The sequence below is a fragment of the Diabrotica virgifera genome, chromosome 5 (genome assembly GCF_917563875.1).
Source record: "Diabrotica virgifera virgifera chromosome 5, PGI_DIABVI_V3a".
Classification (NCBI taxonomy): Eukaryota; Metazoa; Arthropoda; class Insecta; order Coleoptera; family Chrysomelidae; genus Diabrotica; species Diabrotica virgifera.
The window spans coordinates 212,944,084-212,963,934 of record NC_065447.1 but is presented as its reverse complement, the minus strand read 5'-3'; the positions used below and the strand labels follow the sequence as shown (position 1 = coordinate 212,963,934).

The following is a 19,851-nucleotide window of genomic DNA, read 5'->3' as shown; positions in this document are numbered from 1 at the left end:
CCCCCTCTTGAAGGTAAAAAAAATACATTCAAAATCAGACCGGAATTGGATAAAATGACTAATTCTAAACAACTTTTGTTCTATAGAGTTTTTCACTAAGTCAATACTTCTCGAGTTATTTCCTAGTGAATATGTTCATGTTTAACAAAATAAAACATGTTTTTGAACGGTTTTTCGGAGATAACTCAAAAAGTAATATTTTAGCAAAAAAAATATTCTTAGCAAAAATATAGCTCATAAAAAATTGAAAAAAACGGTGTATACATGAGGTCTGTAGACCCAGTAGAAGCAGAGTTGCTGCTAATGAAAAGTAGGTTCTTCTTCGTCAAATTCCAAATCGAATATTTCAATGTGAAATAATCCAAATACGAAGCACTTTTTGGGGAAAATTCGTTTTCACTTTTTTAAAGTGTTTAAAAAAGGCTTATTTTTGCTTTTTAAAAAAACTTGTAACATAAAAAGTAAGTGAGTTAGGCTCAAAATACTGTTGGTCCCTTTTATTTTTTGGCAAGAAAAATCACGAAAATCACCCCCTAATTAGCATCACAAATAAAATTTATTATTACTACTTAACAAGTTACTTTGTCTATGTATTATTTATATGATTTGTAAGTTTCATCGGTTCAAAGTCCTTCTTTTTGAAAAAGATGTAGTTAAAATGGCTTGAGCTAATCACGAGTTTAGGCAAATTTGGAACAGCCCTAGCATAACCAATTTTTGTCTTATAAGAAAACAAAAAATCAGAAATATTCAGAAAAGCAAAAGGTACCTTTTATTAATGTTTGAGATTTTTAGTGTTACTAATAATTTTTAAGTTAATTCCATAAACAATTCCGATTTTTTTCAAAGTAAAAGAAAATGTTTTATTTTTAACCCCATTTTTTTCAAAACTGAGCACTTTAAACCAATGAAACTTATACATTATATAAATAGTACATAAATAAAGTAACCTGTGAAGCAGTAACGATTAATGTTATTTGAGAAGCTAATTAGGGGGTGATTTTCGCCATTTTTTTACCAAAAAATAAAAGGACCAACAATATTTTGAGCGTAACTCACTTACTTTTAATATTAGAAGTTTTTTAGAAAACAAAAATAAACCTTTTTTTAAACACTTTAAAAAAGTTGTAATGAATTTTCCCAGAAAAGTGCTTCGTTTTTTGGTTATTTCACATTGAAATATCCGATTTGGAATTTGACGAAAAGAACCTACTTTTCATTAGCTGCAACTCTGCTTCTACTGTGTCTGCAGACCTCACGCATACACCATTTTTTTATTTTTAATAAGTTATAGTTTTACTATATATCTATACAATATTTTTTTCGCTAAAATACTTACTTTTTGAGTTATCTCCAATAAACCGTCCAAAAACATGTTTTTTTTTGTTAAGAATGAACATATTCACCAGTAAATAACTCAAAAAAGTATTGACTTTGTAAAAAACTCTATTTAACAAAAGTTGCTTAGAATTACTCATTATATCCCAGATAGCACAAGTACGTTTTTTGGACATCCAATGGACGTACATCTGTGTACATTGGAACGTCCAATGGACGTCCCGCTAAGGTACAATGCACATCCGATGGACGTCCAACGAACGTCCAGATTTCACAAAATTGGACGTCCATAGAACGTCCGCTACAAACGTACAGTGTACGTTGTTGAAGCTTTTAGTGTACATTTTATGTACATTCAATGTACGTCCTTATGGACATTTTTGTAGGGCACTTTTCAGAAAGCAACCTAGTGTCCATAATTTTTTGAATACATACATAGCAAAAAGCCTTTAGGTATAGGAAATAGTTCCTATAATACTAAACTTATACTTTAAAATATTACACAAAATTACAAAATACCTTTTTTATTTCTCTTTATTATAACTTTATTATGTATACTTTATTATAGGAACTTCATTAATGCACGACTGCACTTGCACGATAAACAGCAAACACAAAGATATCACAGGATGATATCAAATTCTGATAATAGCGCCCTATGACGCATGCACATTAAAGGCAAGCGTCCACAGACCCGCATCGTACGCATCGGACGCATCGTACGCAACGGATTTTAGTTTGCCTTGTACAGAAACTTATGTAACCGCGTCCACTGATCCGCATCGTACGGATCGCATTATCGATTGTCAAACTAAAATCTGTTGCGTACGATGCGTACGATGCGGGTCTGTGGACGCTTGACTTAAAAGAGGTTTATTTCTGTTCTGTTCCTTCCAAAAGTTCCAAACAATTATTTCTTAGAACTTAGAGTCAGTACGGTTGTATATTGCAAGCGGGTTTGCCATTCTGTGAATTATCATAAATAAATCCTCCTTCAGTATTCCACAACAATTACAGCGATAATCCCCTAAAAGTACCTGCCTAGTACTACCTTTTACGACCGATAGCGTGAAGAGCGACAACGTTGTCAAGAAGATTCTCATTTAGTTTGGCGGGAAATTTAACAGTTATCTACAAAATGCACATTTAAGATTTAAATTGGTAGTGTCTAATTATTGTAAGTTATATAATTACCGATGCGCGATGTAGCTTCGTTATTCTGAAAAAGTTTACCATCGTTTTATCATCATCAAATATTATAAAGGTTTAATTAAAATATCTTGTATATCTTGTATATCTTGTATATCTGGGTACTCATATTAATGAAAGCTGGAACCCTAGTACAGAAATAAAAAGTAGAATTGCCAAAGCAAGAACAAGTCTTACGAAATTTAAGAAAATCCTGTGCAGTCATGATCTAAATTTGGAGCTTCGCATAAGAATGGTCCGATGTTATATATTCCCAGTACTAATTTACGGGGTCGAAGCATGGACACTGACAGAATCGCTTTTAAAAAACCTAGAAGCATTTGAAATGTGGGTCTACCGCCGTATCCTGAAGATCAGTTGGGTAAAAAGAGTCACAAACGAAAGGGTTTTGCAACGTTTGAATAAAAGTTGCGAAGTAGTGAACACGGTTAAAAGGCGCAAATTGGAATACTTTGGTCATATAATGCGTCACCCAGAAAAATATGACATACTTCACCTTGTCATGCAAGGTAAAATAATGGGAAAAAGAAGTGTGGGCCGCCGTACAACTTCTTGGCTTAAAAACCTACGCCAATGGTTTGGGAAAACTAGCACTGAACTATTTCGTGCGGCTGTAAATAAGACAATGATTGTTAATATGCTGGGCAACATGAGAGCCAACGATCGACAAGCGGTCTCGGCACCTTAAGAAGAAGAAGAATTAAAATAATTTTAGTGGTTCAGTGTTTTAATTCGATGATGAAAAAATATGTGACTACATTTATTAAAAGCTTCTTGTATTCTACTAATAATATTGCTTTGATTAAAACAAGAAGCTATATATAATTACTCATAATAATAGTCGCATTTTGTGTAAAATCTCCATGGACCACAAATGGATGTCCAATGTACGTTGAAATCAAACGTCCAATGGACGTCGCGTAATGGACGTACATAGTACGTCCAGTTTTGGTCCATGGACGTTTGGACTTTAAATGTACGTTATATGGACGTCCATCGGACGTTGTGTGGACATGTGCTACAGTTGAGTCCGCGAGTCTTTACCCGTGTGTCATTAATACCTGGCGAGATAAAACACATACTTTTTATCTAGCATCATTCTCTTCCATGCATGAAACTCATGACAAACCAGCTGCCGTTTGTTATTAAGTAACAACACATGTTATTTTTATGAACCATCTAGACTCAGTGCATTGAAAAGAGATAGGTACAAAAAAAGACGATTCGGTATGTTTTCATATTTTAAGCACAATTTGTTTGACGTTTCTGATTTGTTTAATTTTGTGGCTGTCAGTCAGTTGAACTTTTTGCGGTTTTTGTCGAATTTTTGCGTTTTGAAGTTTCTTTATATTACACAAACAGTTGTTTTCACAACTAATTTTATATTGGGCTTTGAAATTTCAAAGTAAATAATTATATTTAGGCAATTAATACTTAAAACATACAAAGCTAACGTCATTCACACAGTAAAGAAACGACTGTGTTTAGATTTCCGTCAAAGTGAATAAAATAACAAAAATAAAATATGTTATTGGATTTTTTTATAAATTGTTTATTTATTTATTAATCAATAATAATAAAAGAATTTACTAAGCTACTTCAAATGTAGCTGTAATTCTGCGCAAAAATTTTGAAGCAAAACTTACATTTGACATTCTATATATTTGATAACGTCAAATTTTATAATAAAACCCGCAATCGGAACAGTAGCCACTTTCTGTCAGTTGTTGTTGCGAGAAATAGATTTCCGACTTATTTCGTATGCTTAAGTGATGACGCACGGGTAAAGACTCGCGGACTCAACTGTATATGGGATCCAATTCCGGACTTATTTTGAACGTATTTTTTTCACCCCCGAGAAAAATTTTTTCACCCCGTATTTTCCAATTCTTGTAAAATGGAGGGGATGTACAATTGTAAACTTTTTCTTATTTAATAATAGACAACTTCAACTACCTATTCCGAAATTTTCATCCTTCCTTTATTTCTTTGGAGGTTTTCGTAAAATTTTGTGTTCCTTGATCGGGCTATTTACCCGGTGTGGATCCTGGAAAAGATGGGAATTAATAAAGTACCTACTTGTATTATAAATACTACCATCCGGTTCATTATCATTACAAAAAACAAACCGCAATCCGAAGCATGAAGTGATAAGCCCTAAATTAAATTTGATTATCATACAGAGTAGATACGATTTATCTGCACAGAATGAATAGTGGTGTTGGAGAGTTGAAGAATGAATAAATATATTCAATAAGTGTTAGTTTGTCGGTTGTAGTTGTTAGCTTCGTACTGTCAGTGCAAATATTTATTTTCTTTTGTTTTTATTTATTTTTGTAAGGCTATTAACGTATAAATTACAACGAGTAAGAGTCAATTTTTCCATAAATAATATCCTTAATTTTTTAAGAAAAACAACTCAAAATATTGGCATTTTTATTATTTTTTCTTTTTCTTCTTCTTCTTTTTAACCGATTCTGCTTGTTCATTGGCGGATTCATACCCTTATGGAAGATCACTCCATCTTTTGAGCGGTCGTCCAATACTTCTTCTGTCGATTGGTGATTTATCTCTTACTATTTTGACTACACGGTTCTCTCGCATTCTGCTTATGTGGTTATTCCATTCTTTTTTTTTTTTCTATTTAGTGTCCTTTCGTTTTTACATCTTCTCTAATAAGGTTACATTTCCTTCTAATGTCTTCACTCCCTCTTTCGATCTTTCAGAGTATTTCCTGTAATTCTTCTCAGTACTCTAATCTCTGCAGTTTCCAGTAGTCTTGATGTTGTGGCTGTGTCAGGTCTTGTTTCTGATCTATATGTCAGTATAGGTCTTATACTGGCTTTTTAAATTCTTGACTTCATATACAGCGTGTCTACTTAAGTTGGAAACATATTGGAAACTTTTTTATTATTAATTTTACGAAAAAAAGTTATTCTTCATAAAAAGTTCTGCATGCTCTAAAACCCAAGATTTAATCATTAAATATCAAATTTTATCAATATTATACGAGGTATGTCAAAAAATATGAATTTCGTTAAAGGGTAAAGTACATTTATTTCTCTGAATATCGAAAATTCTTATTATGAAAAGTTGTTTGGAATTAAAAACTAGGATCAAATATGCATTTATATGCTTCTAATTGAAAAAAAGTATTTTCCGAACTTTTCTCAAATTTATGGATAGGTTCTTAACTTCGTTTTTATTTATCACACATAAGATAACTGTTTTATTATTACTTTTACGAAAAAAAGGTATTCCTTATAAATATCTCTGTATGTCCTAAGCCCTAAGATGCAATTTATTAATTTTATACGAGGTATGTCAAAGAATATGAATTTCATTCAGGAGTAAAGTACCTTTACTTGTCACAATATTGAAAATTGTTATTACAAGAAGTTGTTTAGAATGAAAAACAATGTTTCAATATGAAATTACATCCTTCTTTTTGAAATATTGTGAAATATAAAGGTACATACTATACTCATGAGCGAAATTCATATTTTTGACACACCTCGTATAAAATTAAAAAATGTTGATATATCATGGTTGTATCTTAGTTTTTAGACCATTCAGAGCTTTTTAGGAAGAACATATTTTTTTCGTAAAATCAATAATAAAAGAGTTAAGTGTCATATTTGTAATAAATAAAAACGATGTTGGGTATTCATAAATTTGAGAAAAATTTGTAAAATATTTTTTTTTCAATTAGAAGCATGTAATTGCATATTTGATCTTAGTTTTTAATTCCAAACAACTTTCCATAATAAAAATTTTCGATATTAAGAGGAATAAAGGTACTTTACCCTTGAACGAAATTCATATTTTTTGGTATAATATTGATAAAATTTGATATCTAATGATTGAATCTTAGGTTTTAGAGCATCCAGAACTTTTTATAAAGAATAACTTTTTTTCGTAAAATTAATAATAAAAAAGTTTCCCATATGTTTCCAACTTAAGTGGACACGCTGTATATATATCGGGTGTTCTACAGCATCCGCCATTTCCCGCATCCTATTCGCCATGCTTTTCGGTCACGAATATTGCTTTCTCTACATCTTGTATCCATGTTCTCTTCGGTCTGCCTCTTTTTCTTCTCTCGGGTGGTGCATACTGGATCATTTTCTTGGGCCATCTTGTTGGTCCCATTCTCTGGACATGTCCGTACCATATTAATCTTTTTTGTTTTATTCTGTCTATAATATCCTTTTCTACTTCCATTCTTTCTTTTATTTCTTCGTTTGGGATATGATGTAGTTTAGATATTCTGCAGCTTCTTCTAAGCGCGTCCATTTCTAAAGCTTGAAGTCTTTTATTTTGTCGTTCTTTTACTTCCCACACTTCCGAGTTGTACAGGACAATTCCTTCCACTATAGTTTGGTAGATTTTTTTCTTTGTCTAATTTTGCAGTCCTGTTCTCCACCAAATGCCATTCAGATGTTTTGTAGCTTTTCTTCCTTGACTTATTCGATATTCTATATTTTGACCGCACGTGGAGTTTTTGTCAAAAAGAGAACCTAGATATTTAAATTCATCACATCCGTTTATTTATTCCCCTTCTAATTCTAAGTCTTCAGTATGCCCTCCGACTACAAGGTATTCAGTTTTCTCCATGCTCATTTCCAAACCCCATTTTCGGTACTCCTCTTTCAATTTTCTAATCATGTAACTGGCATCTTCTTTATCAGCAGCAATCACAACTTGATCGTCAGCAAATAGCAACGTATACGAATAAGAATCTCCTACTGGTATCCCCATTTTTTTGGCTAGTCCCATTCTTGACTTCATCTCAGTGTTGATATGTCGGTTTCGCTATATAGTGTTATTAAGGCATCTTGCCAGCCTATTTGATTTTTGTACTTGATCTCTCATTTTTTGTCCAGGTCTCCATAGCTAGACAGTGTAATTCCAAGATATTTTCTTTCCATTACTTGTTCAATACTGCTGCTACCAATTTTTATTTTACATCTGATTGATGTCTTTTGCAGTTGATCTTGGGATATTAAATTCCTTTGCTCTTATTTTAAATCTCTGGACCAGGCGTTATAGACTATCTTCATCTTGAGCTGTCAATATTGCATGTTCTTTGTAACAGTGTATAGTGTATATGTTTACTTCTTTGTATCCCATTCTGTATTTTCTTTCTCATCCATGATTAAATTGAAGAGAATAGGGCTTAATGGGTCCCACTGTCTTATTCTGCTGCCTATGTCTAAAACTTATGTAAGTTGTCCACTTATTCTGACTTCCATTTTGTTGTTTTTTATTCTTCTTACAAGTGCATGTGTTTCGTTTCTTATTGTCTTGAAATTATCGTATGTCTCTAGTGTCTTGGTTGACACGTATTTTAGGTAAACTTTTTTTTATTTTCTTCGCCTTGGGAACGATTTATTTTTATTAATATTCTTTATCTCCAAGAACTTCCTTGGCTGAGACTAAGATATTAGACCTAAATTTTGCCCAGCTTTCTTCGACTCCACCACTTTCTGTGATATATATTATGTTTCTGCTTCTTTCTGTATTACTTTTTGGACTAGGTATCATTAGGAGTCATCCTATTTGCTTTTTACTCTGTGGTGAATTCTGGTGTTTTTTTAGCACATATATGTGTTTTCATTCAGATTTTGCACAATGCTAATTTATGATCATTTTCTAGTTCTTTTGATGTTAGTTCTCTCACATCAAATATTTGATATCTTCATTATATGTAGATCTTTGTCCCTTAGTGTTTTCAAAAGTGTATGTGCATTATTCTTTGTGGGGGAACATTAATACTTATTTCATTTATGCTGCAGAGATCCGTCAAAAGGTCTCCCTTTTCATTTCTGATATTTTCATTAAACCGCTGTTATATTCTTGGAACTATATTACTGCCGACACGGGCGGTAAAAGCAGCCATAATGATTACATATTCGTCATTTGGAATCACGTTTATTATAGAATGAATGTGTTTATAGAAGTTTTCTCTTATGGTAGTATTACTGTTGTTCTCAGGTGCCTAGGTTGGTATCACATTCAGATATCTGACATCAAGTTTGACTTTTACATTAACTATTCTTTCAGAGATATATTTACATTCTTGTACGAAATGTAAAAGTTTTCTATGTACTAATAGAATATTTTAACAAAAATATTTGATTGTTCCAGTAAAGTGATGTAGAAGTCGTTGCAGATCGTTTTTAGTTGTTTGCTATTGTCCACCTAGTATCAGATTTTAATTTCGTTTTCTACATTTTTTATATTCTTATATTTAAAGAAAAGTTCGTATTATTTCGTCAATGAATATTTAATAAAAGAGAGTCTTCCTGTGGGATCCAATTCTCATCCGGTGTTAAATGGACCGCGTTATGTAATAACGGATTAATCGCCAAAAGTCCAAAATCGAGATAATAGTGCCATCTTGCAGCTAGGGTGCAAATCTATGTATAAAAATATGTTTTTTGTAAAAAAATTTAAAAAAGCTGTTTTTAAATGCCTGTATTAAGCGACATTTTTTATTTTCTTAAAAAAAATCCCACACTAGGATTTGTAATATCGAACTAAACGCCAATAATGGTACATAATCCATTGTCATAAACAAAAATCCGCATCTTTGTAAGTGTAATAACGAATCAAGCGCCACGAATAGTCGGTTAATTCTTTATTACAAAACATAACATATTTACTAACGTTAAAGATATCGAATTAAAAGACATCCTTTGTAAGGTAACATCAGATTAAGCGCCAAATATGTCTCTTAATCCGCTATTCGGATCTTAACTCATGCATATCTTAAAAAATCATTAACGAATTAAGCGACATTTGATCGAATAACTTTTAAAATATAACTTATTTTTAAAAAATTTTAAACACATGTAAAAGTCTATTTACATTTGCATTAATATATTAAATATGAAACATATCAGTACTATATTTTAGAAATAGTACCAAAAACAAATTTAAAATCTTTAAACCGATTTATCTCAAAACTACATTTTGGCGCTTAATCCGCTATTACATAACGCGGTCCAAATAGTGTCATCGTTTATTTACTTGGATTTGATTTGCTGTATGATATTATATAAATGTATTGTTGAGATCTTGATTATTGATATGAGATAATATTCTTATATGTCATTTAATTTAATCAATGCATTAATAATAATCTAATTATTTTACCAGATCACATATCAATATGTTTTCAATCTCAGGGCTTTTTATAAAATTAATTACTTACTTACGTGGCTTCTAAGTATTTCTCAATGGTTCCTAATCGGGATAGGAAAGAAAAGAGTAAAATAATACACACATATGGGTTACAATTATAATCAAAATATTGTTTATTTTATTTAAATGGCAATCACTGCTTAATATTTGCTATATCTTATTATTCTTAAACATAACATTTACACATGGGAATCTTATTTCCTTTTGGTTTCCAATTGAAAGTTTTTATTAACATTTAACTATTATGATTTATTAGCAACAATTCTTTTTAAGTTTGATGAAGCTTTTCTGATATTATTGATTATGTTCTTCAATTTTAAATGTGGTATTTAATACGAAAAACCCATACATTAATGTCCAAACAAATGAGACTGACCTTTTTCTGGTGAACTGAGAATGTCTTCACACAAGACCCGTTTCCTGCTATCCTTGGCTGCGATCAAAACCTCGTCCTGGCTTCCAGTAATGTTCTCCTTTGAAACTAGCTCGTATAGCTCTCGTTCCTGCTTCTGTCGTGATGCTGTGTTCTACCTTTTTCGAAACTGCAATCAGCTACCGGGAACTCTTGGCTCAAGGAGGTTCTTTACTCTCAACCTGGCCTACCTCTCGTTCCACGATAAATACTCCACACTCACGGAACTACACCGGCTTTCTCACTCTCCGTACACTACCGTCTACTACTGGACTTCACTTCTCGACAGCTCAAAACATTCTGATCTCTATTTTCAGTCATTCACCTACTTTCTAAATATCCCTTCCAGATTCACAAATCAACCTTCCACCACCAACTCTCATTCGCAGTATTCCTCAAAACCAATTTTTAATCTTTCTAAATATGCTTAATGGATTTCAAAAAAAATAGTTAATTCCCATTCTAAAATTACTTTCTACTATTTACAAAATTTAATGACCTATTATCTACTTCAACTGAGTCTTATTTAGCATAGGCTAATGATCGAACCTTCCGCGAACAACGATAATGACCTATTATCTATTTCAACTGAGTCTTATTTAGCATAGGCTAATGATCGAATCTTCCGCGAACAACGATAATGGTACGCGCCATTCACTTTGTTTATTCTCGGCGCATTGTCCCGAGTTTCGTAAGCTTCTTCTAATCACTTCTTAAAATTAAACATAACAATTTGTTGTATACAGGTTGTTCTAAATTTATATGCCCGTGGTTGAGAAAATTGAAAATATTTTATATTAAATTGAATTTTGTTTATAATTATCAAAATTTAATTTTCATATCAAATAGAAATATAACAAATCCCCGCCTTGTATTCGATAAAATTTATCTGCATTTTTAAATAAATTTTCTCGAGGCAAAACCAACTCCCTGTATATTTCCTTACTTTAATCTACGTCTTATATCCTAACTTACTATCTACTTCATGTAATTCTGTCTTTTATTCGTGATATTTGTATACATCGTGAATATTATAAATTCCTCGGATCTTTTCCGAGTTCCTGTGCCTCAACTCATAACTATTTATCCCATTTTCATTGATGTTTCTTCTTGATTTTTATCCATTGTCCTTTTTGCTTCATCCAGTTTTTGTGACTGGAGTTGCATCAGTTGTAATAGTTTATCTATTCCTGATAATTCTTGCTGTTCTGATGCCATGATTGTCGTGTCTAAAATATCTTCTTGGTCTGAATGTTCTTTTTGTTTTTTTTTTTTGTCTTTGCTTTGGCTTCTTGTCACAGACATTTGTTTTCAAGAAGTACTATCCCCGCCAAATATGAAATTTTACTAGTATGTTACCAAGACGACTTTTTCTCACCCAAATATTATAAATTGTCAATAAATATATCAAATGTAAATATCGTAAAAATAAAATATTAAATCAGTTATGTAAAATTTGTACCTAAAGAGATCTAAAATTTTATGTTATCAAATGTAAGTATCTCACTTTTTACCACAGGCATATAAATTTTCAAATACCGGCTTTACTCTTTCTATCCTTCAAATTTGCCACTAGAAATACTTTTCAATGCCCTCCACGTTGGACGACAGTTGTTGAGATCTTGATTATTGATATGAGATAATATTCTTATATGTCATTTAATTTAATCAATGCATTAATAATAATATAATTAATTTACCAGATCACATATCAATATGTTTTCAATCTCAGGGCTTTTTATAAAATTAATTACTTACTTACGTGGCTTCTAAGTATTTCTCAATGGTTCCTAATCGGGATAGGAAAGAAAAGAGTAAAATAATACACACATATGGGTTACAATTATAATAAAAAATATTGTTTATTTTATTTAAATGGCAATCACTGCTTAATATTTGCTATATCTTATTATTCTTAAACATAACATTTACACATGGGAATCTTATTTCCTTTTGGTTTCCAATTGAAAGTTTTTATTAACATTTAACTATTATGATTTATTAGCAACAATTCTTTTTAAGTTTGATGAAGCTTTTCTGATATTATTGATTATGTTCTTCAATTTTAAATGTGGTATTTAATACGAAAAACCCATACATTAATGTCCAAACAAATGAGACTGACCTTTTTCTGGTGAACTGAGAATGTCTTCACACAAGACCCGTTTCCTGCTATCCTTGGCTGCGATCAAAACCTCGTCCTGGCTTCCAGTAATGTTCTCCTTTGAAACTAGCTCGTATAGCTCTCGTTCCTGCTTCTGTCGTGATGCTGTGTTCTACCTTTTTCGAAACTGCAATCAGCTACCGGGAACTCTTGGCTCAAGGAGGTTCTTTACTCTCAACCTGTTCTTTACCTCTCGTTCCACGATAAATACTCCACACTCACGGAACTACACCGGCTTTCTCACTCTCCGTACACTACCGTCTACTACTGGACTTCACTTCTCGACAGCTCAAAACATTCTGATCTCTATTTTCAGTCATTCAACTACTTTCTAAATATCCCTTCCAGATTCACAAATCAACCTTCCACCACCAACTCTCATTCGCAGTATTCCTCAAAACCAATTTTTAATCTTTCTAAATATGCTTAATGGATTTCAAAAAAAAATAGTTAATTCCCATTCTAAAATTACTTTCTACTATTTACAAAATTTAATGACCTATTATCTACTTCAACTGAGTCTTATTTAGCATAGGCTAATGATCGAACCTTCCGCGGACAACGATAATGACCTATTATCTATTTCAACTGAGTCTTATTTAGCATAGGCTAATGATCGAACCTTCCGCGAACAACGATAATGGTACGCGCCATTCACTTTGTTTATTCTCGGCGCATTGTCCCGAGTTTCGTAAGCTTCTTCTAATCACTTCTTAAAATTAAACATAACAATTTGTTGTATACAGGTTGTTCTAAATTTATATGCCCGTGGTTGAGAAAATTGAAAATATTTTATATTAAATTGAATTTTGTTTATAATTATCAAAATTTAATTTTCATATGAAATAGAAATATAACAGTATATACAGATGATCCCAAACCCTTTTTTAGTGCGTCATTAATTTTGACTTCATATAGAGAATGTCGCAAATCATTACATGACATTTTAGTTAAGACAATTGTCAGAATATTTATATTTATTTATATTTATATTTATATTTATATTTATATTTATATTTATATTTATATTTATATTTATATTTATATTTATATTTATATTTATATTTATATTTATATTTATATTTATATTTATATTTATATTTATATTTATATTTATATTTATATTTATATTTATATTTATATTTATATTTATATTTATATTTATATTTATATTTATATTTATATTTATATTTATATTTATATTTATATTTATATTTATATTTATATTTATATTTATATTTATAAACATCAATATTTATACAAATATTTGCCAGAATACTAATATTTAAAATATTTTGTCTACAACCGTGTTAAAAATTCAATTATTCTACGAGCGTGCAAAAATGTCTACTTTCGCGCACGCATTTTAGTTTAGAAAGTTTCACTTTTCCGCACGCGTGTTACTTTTCCGCACGCGTGTTACTTTTCCGCACGCGGTTTTTACTTTTCCGCACGCGTGTTAATTTAGATATGTTAATATGGCCTTAAAGTAATTATAATACATGCAATAAACTAATATTTAGATATTATTTACTAATTTATTTCAAATATATCTTATTGTGTTCCTGTTTTAATGAAATTAACGCGACAATTCGATGAAATAAAATTATTTTGACCTAATATTCGAAAGTTAAATCGGTAGGCAATAAAAGTCGTTTTGAATCATCGTCATGGAAACCAAGATCGTCGTCATGCTAACTAATTATATTGAAAGTTTGGTTTTGACAACCTTGTCAAAGAATTAATTTGTGTATGTATTTTCATATTAATTAAATTAATTGATTAAGATTTGGTAATTTTTTAAAGACTCTTAGAAAAGATATTGTTCCTAACCCTTGCAGAACGTCTCATTTCCGCACTCGACTGCTGGCCGAACTCCCGCTTCGCGTCGTTCGGCAAACTGCAGTCGCGTGCGGAAAAGAATGACTTTCTGCACTTGTTAGGAAAATAACTATTTTAGCACTCCATGCGAGCGTTAAAAATGCTACTTTAAGGAACTAGTGCTTTAAAAAAATGTTAAGGCACTGCAGTTCGTATTGACCGTATATGCAATTTTGATGTAATGTCAAAAAAATATAAAATTAGAATGTGAGACAAGTTCAAGTAAAAGTTTTTGTAGATATTGTCCTGTAATTACGTTTGTAGAAAAAATATTGTATGATATGCGTGTTAAAAAGTACATTTTTAAGGTACTCATGTGAATTGTCGAACTCGCTTTCGCTCATTCTGCAAACTTTCACATGCGTGCCTTAAACGTGTACTTTTAACACTTATATCATAAATAACTATTAATGTAAAAATAAATAAATATAATATCAAATTTCACAATGCAATGTCCAAATATAACAATGGCATAAAATATTTATATTTATCTACGTCGCTGAAAAAAAGTAACCTAGAAATTAAAATTATTGTCATTTTACCATAAAATATTGTGAAAATACTGTCACGATCGATTCCTTTTGTGTCAAATTATCTTTATTCGCATCATTGATTGGTTATGTATTTAGAATATTGTAATCTTCAACCAATTATACATCTATAAATATAAGCCATTTTAATATGCAAATACCCGTCAAGGAATACATAATTATCTAAGTTCAATGTATAATAATCACAGAGGTACGTTTTTTCTGTCACTTCCAACTATAATTCGTTAGAGAGAATTCTATAATCTGTGACGTACTGAAAAAAAGGGTTTGGAATGATCTGTACCTTATACATAGTATATATGTCATCATCATTATCTGTCATTATCCCTATCCGGGGTCGGCGTCCCTAATTAAATTTCTCCATAAGTTTCTATCTTGGTCATATCAACAACATTCCCCTTTACCGGCATGTTCTGTCTAAGAGTCTACATCCAGGTTTTCTTTGGTCTCTCTCTTCTGCTTCTTCAAAAAACCCCCAGTTCAGCAATTATTCGTATTGGATGATAACCGGTTCGACTTTAAACATAACCAAAACCATCTTAACCGATGCTCTCTCGTTTTGGCATCAATTGGTGCCACCCCTAGACTTTCCCTAATATACTTATTTATAATTTTATCATTTCTTATTACTCCACTCATCCATCTAAGTATTCTCATTTCCACCACATGCTTTCGTTGTTCCTCTTTCTTTTTAACTGACCAACATTCAGTTCCGTACATCATAGCCGGTCTTACGTCTGTTTTATAGAACTTTCCTTTCAGCTTCATTGGCATTTTTCTGTCACAAACACACCACTCGCTTCCTTCCTTTTCAGCCACCCAACCCTAATTCTATTGTATGCATTTCCATTTATTTCCCCATTACTCTGTAATACTGATCCAAGGTATTTAAACTCTCACTTTTCACAATCATTTCACCATTCAAAGATATCATTTTATTTGTAGTAACTCATCGTTAAATGAACATTCCAAATACGCTGTTTTTGTCGTATTAACTTTTAAAATTTTTTCCTCAAGAACTTATTTCCACTGTTCCAGTTTTTGTCCTAAATCAATTTGCCATCAGTATTTCCCAACAACACCACCTCATCAGCATACATTAAGCATTGGGAAATGTTACCCTGTAGTTTCGCTCTTATCTGATCTAAAATTATTGATAATAAAAACAAGGACTAAGCACCGAGCCTTGGTGCAATCCTACTTTCATATGAAATGTATCAGTCTCTCCCGCACCTGTCCTAAAGCTAGTTGTTTTTCCCTCATACATATGAATCTTTCACACTCTTTACATATTCACCGGGTACTCCTTTCTTACTTAGTGTCCACCACAGAATCTCTTGAGGAAATCTATCATATGCTTTCTTAAAATCGATGAATACCATATTATGAGCGTTTGTTTCTTTATTACTGTATTGTTTTAAAAACTGACTTATAATGATTATGGGGCATTTGTCTGTTATAGATAAGATGTATGGTATTTTCATAGACAAGTGAACACGATCAAATTATTTTGTATCTTTTCGTTAAATGCATTTTTCTTAAAACTAGATAAATTTTGAAGATAATAGTACATAAATCTTTTTCTACTAATTTAAGCACTTCGTAGCACTACCCAGCTGTAGAGAATACAAGTGTAATTTTGTTTTTATTGTTCTCGTGAATTTTGAACTTTACATTTTACTTACTTACTTACTTAGTCCTAAGCCTTTCTACCTTTAGGTGTAAGGCTGGTGGAGTTGAGTTTGGCATTGTAGTCTCCATGCTTTCCGATCTTGCGCTAGGTTTCTTGCACTTTCCAATGTCAATCCCTTCTTCTCGACTTCTTTCCTGATTTCATCTACCCACATAACTCTTGGTCTCCCTCTTTTGTTTTTCCCCTGCACTCTCGTTTCGAACACTCGTTTTGTTAGCCTCTCGTTCGACATTCTACACACGTGCCCGAACCATCTAAGTTGTCCTTCTACTATTTTTTCATTGATTGGTTCTAGTTTTAGGTTTTGTCTAATTGTTTCGTTTCGTATTTTGTCTGTCCTTTTTCTGTTTGCTATTTTCCTCAGGAACCTCATTTCCATAGCATTGACTCTGGATTTTTGTCTCCCCGTCAATGTCCATGTCTCGCTGCTATACATGATTGTTGGTCTAACTACTGATTTAACGACTGCCGTTTTTACTTTTTCCGGTATCCCTTTTTTCCCAAAAAATGTTGTTTTCATAGTGTTAAATAAGCTTCCTGTTCGTCCCATTCTCTCGTTTATTTCCATGTCTTGTTTACCATTTGATTCGATTATTACTCCTAGGTATTTAAAATATTCCACTTGCTCTAGTTGTTTCCCGTCTAATTCTATTGCGTGTGTCTTCCTCGTATTTGAAATTATCATTGTTTTTGTTTTCTCTGTATTAATTTTCATATTTATGTTTGATAGTTCTTCTTCTAGGATTTCAAGATTGTTCTGTAAGTCTTCTCTGTTTTCTGCTATCAATACCATGTCGTCTGCAAATAGTAGCTCCGATAGTTGAGTCTGTTTCATTTGCCAGTATCCTAATGTTAGTTTTCTCATTCTTCTCTTGGCTTTCTTTATCGCTTCATCCAGTACCACTGAGAATAGCAGTGGACTCAGCACGCATCCCTGTTTGACGCCTTGACTTGTAGAAAATTCTCTGGATTCCTCGTTATTGGTTCTTACTGTATTTGTATTATTTTTGTACATATCCTTTATTACTTCTATTATGTGTCTGTCGACTCCCCTTTCTGTTAGTGTCTTCCAAACGTCCTTTCTTCGGATTCTGTCAAACGCCTTTTCCAGGTCAATGAAGCACATATGTATCTCTCTATTTTTCTTGATTACCTTCTCACTTACTAGTCTTAATGTGAATATTAGGTCTTGCGTGCTTCTGTCCTTCCTGAATCCACACTGTGTGTCTTCCATAGTTGTTTCTATTTGTGTTTTTATTCTTGTCTCTAGTATTCTTGCTAATACCTTCCCAGGGATACTTGATATGGTGATACCTCGGTAATTATTACAGTTTCTCTTGTCTCCCTTTTTGTGTATTGGTAATATAATGTCTTTCTTCCAGTCCTTTGGTAATTCTGCTCTATTTATGATATCATTCATTAGTTCTTTCATGCTATCCATTCCCTCTGTCCCCATGAATTTTATCATTTCCGGGGTGATATGATCCTTGCCTGGTGCTTTGCCCAGTTTTACTCTTTCTATTGCTTTCTCTAATTCCTCTCTTGTTATGGATTCCACTTGTTGTTCTTCATTCCTTTCTTGTATCTCCCCTATGTTGTCCTTGTCTACATGAGTTAGCTCTTTGAAATGTTCTCTCCATCTTTCCATTATTTGTTTTTCTTCTGTTAGTACGTTTCCATTCTTGTCTTTTATATTCGGCATCGTGTGCTCTTTCTTTTGTCTGAGTTGTTTTAATGCGCCGTAGAAGAGTTTTTGGTTTTCCCTATAATTTTTTGTCATTTTTTGTCCAAATATCTCCCATGACCTTTCCTTTCCTGCTTTCACCGCTATTTTAACCTCTTTCCTTTTTTCTTTATATGCTTCGTAATCTTCCGGGTGTTTTGTGCTTAGGTATCTTTTCCATTTGTCTTTTTTGTTCTTTATTTTCTCTCGTATTTCTTCCGTCCACCATTCTGTTCTCCTCATGTTAGTGTTTGCTATTTTTGCTTTCCCGCAAGTTTCCTCAGCTGCTTTGATTATGCTGGTTTTTAGATATTCCCATTTTTTTTCTATATTTGTATTTTTTGCCCTACCTTTCAAAGTATTATCTAATTTTTCTTGGAATTTCTTCTTATATATTTCCTCTTTTAATTTGTAACTTTTTATTTTTTCATTTACTACCTTTCTTCTCTTTTCTTCTTTTTCCTCTGTTGTTCTCATTCTCATTATTACTAGATGGTGGTCACTGCCAATCTCCGAGCCTCTTTTCACTTTCGTATCCTGTACTCTTTTCCATTTGTTGCTGCTTACCAAAAAGTAATCTATGATTGATTTTTCGTTTCTGCTGTCTTGTACTCTCGTGTATTTGTGTACTTCTTTATGTTTAAATTTTGTATTTGTTATAACTAGTTTATTCTCCATACATATTTCTATTATTCTTTCACCATTTCTGTTTAGCATTTCTTCTCCTTCTTTTCCCATGCACTCCTCTATTCCGCTGTTGTTGTTTCCGACTCTACCGTTTAGATCTCCCATTACAATTATGTTTTCTTCCCCATTATCAATTTGCATTTGGAGCTCCTCGAAAAATTTATCTTTCTCTTCCTTTCTTGCATCTTCATTTACTCCGTAGGCTGTTATTATTGTCCATATTTCTTCGTCCATCAGTTTAATTTTCACCGATAATATTCTCTGGTTAACATATGTTTCTTCTATAACGTGTTGTAGTCTATTCGGTGCAATTATTATCCCGACTCCTTCTTTTGCTCTCTCTTTTGTATCCGCTCCTACCCAAAGTAACCAATATCCTTTGTGTATTTTCTTAAGACCTTTTCCTTTCATCTTCGTTTCTGTTATTCCTAGTATTTCTATTTTTTTGTCTTATCATATCTTCTACCAGTTCTTCCTCTTTTCCATTGATGCTTCTCACATTCCATGTTCCCATTTTTATCTCTCCTTTTTTCTGCAATCTAGCTTTCCCCTTTTTCCTATTTTCATCCTTGTTTACCTTTGCATCATCTTTTTCCCTATCGCTTTTCCCATTCATTGCCTTGGTTGTCATTGTTGTGGGTCCGGTCTCATTATTTTCTTTTAGTTTTTTGAAGTCCCTTCCCCGATATTTCTGTGAGTTAGTATAAGTTTCTCTTTATTATGGTCCCATTTCCACTCCTTTCCATTAATCTCCAGTTTCATATATCCTATCTTCGTAGTATTACCTTTGTCTTTTTCTTCTTTTGCCATTTTCCTAATTTTTGCTTGTATTTCCCTTTCCTTTCTTGTTAAATCTGATTCTATATACACCTTTTGTCCCTGTAGATTTTTCAGTTTTCCTTTGTTTTTTAGTACACTCATCTTATCCGTTAGGTTTTCCATTTCTGCTACAAAGATTTGGTCGCCGATCTTCACCGCTCCTCT

At 32.2% G+C, this 19,851-nt stretch overlaps 1 protein-coding gene across 4 annotated transcripts in view; it reads left to right on the top strand.

The window, feature by feature from the left end:
- The window catches only part of LOC126884602 (cyclic nucleotide-gated cation channel subunit A), an 839,335-nt gene that overhangs the window by 397,924 nt on the left and 421,560 nt on the right, over positions 1-19,851 (top strand). Inside the window, exon 1 of one of the 4 annotated variants that reach the window (XM_050650603.1) lies at positions 4,749-4,841. The exons of 2 other annotated variants lie outside the window; for them this stretch is intronic. The gene's annotated coding sequence lies outside the window, so the exon portion shown is untranslated. Of the gene's footprint in view, positions 1-4,748; positions 4,914-19,851 lie in introns of those variants that run through there. One more of the 4 variants, XM_050650602.1, reaches the window with a different exon arrangement.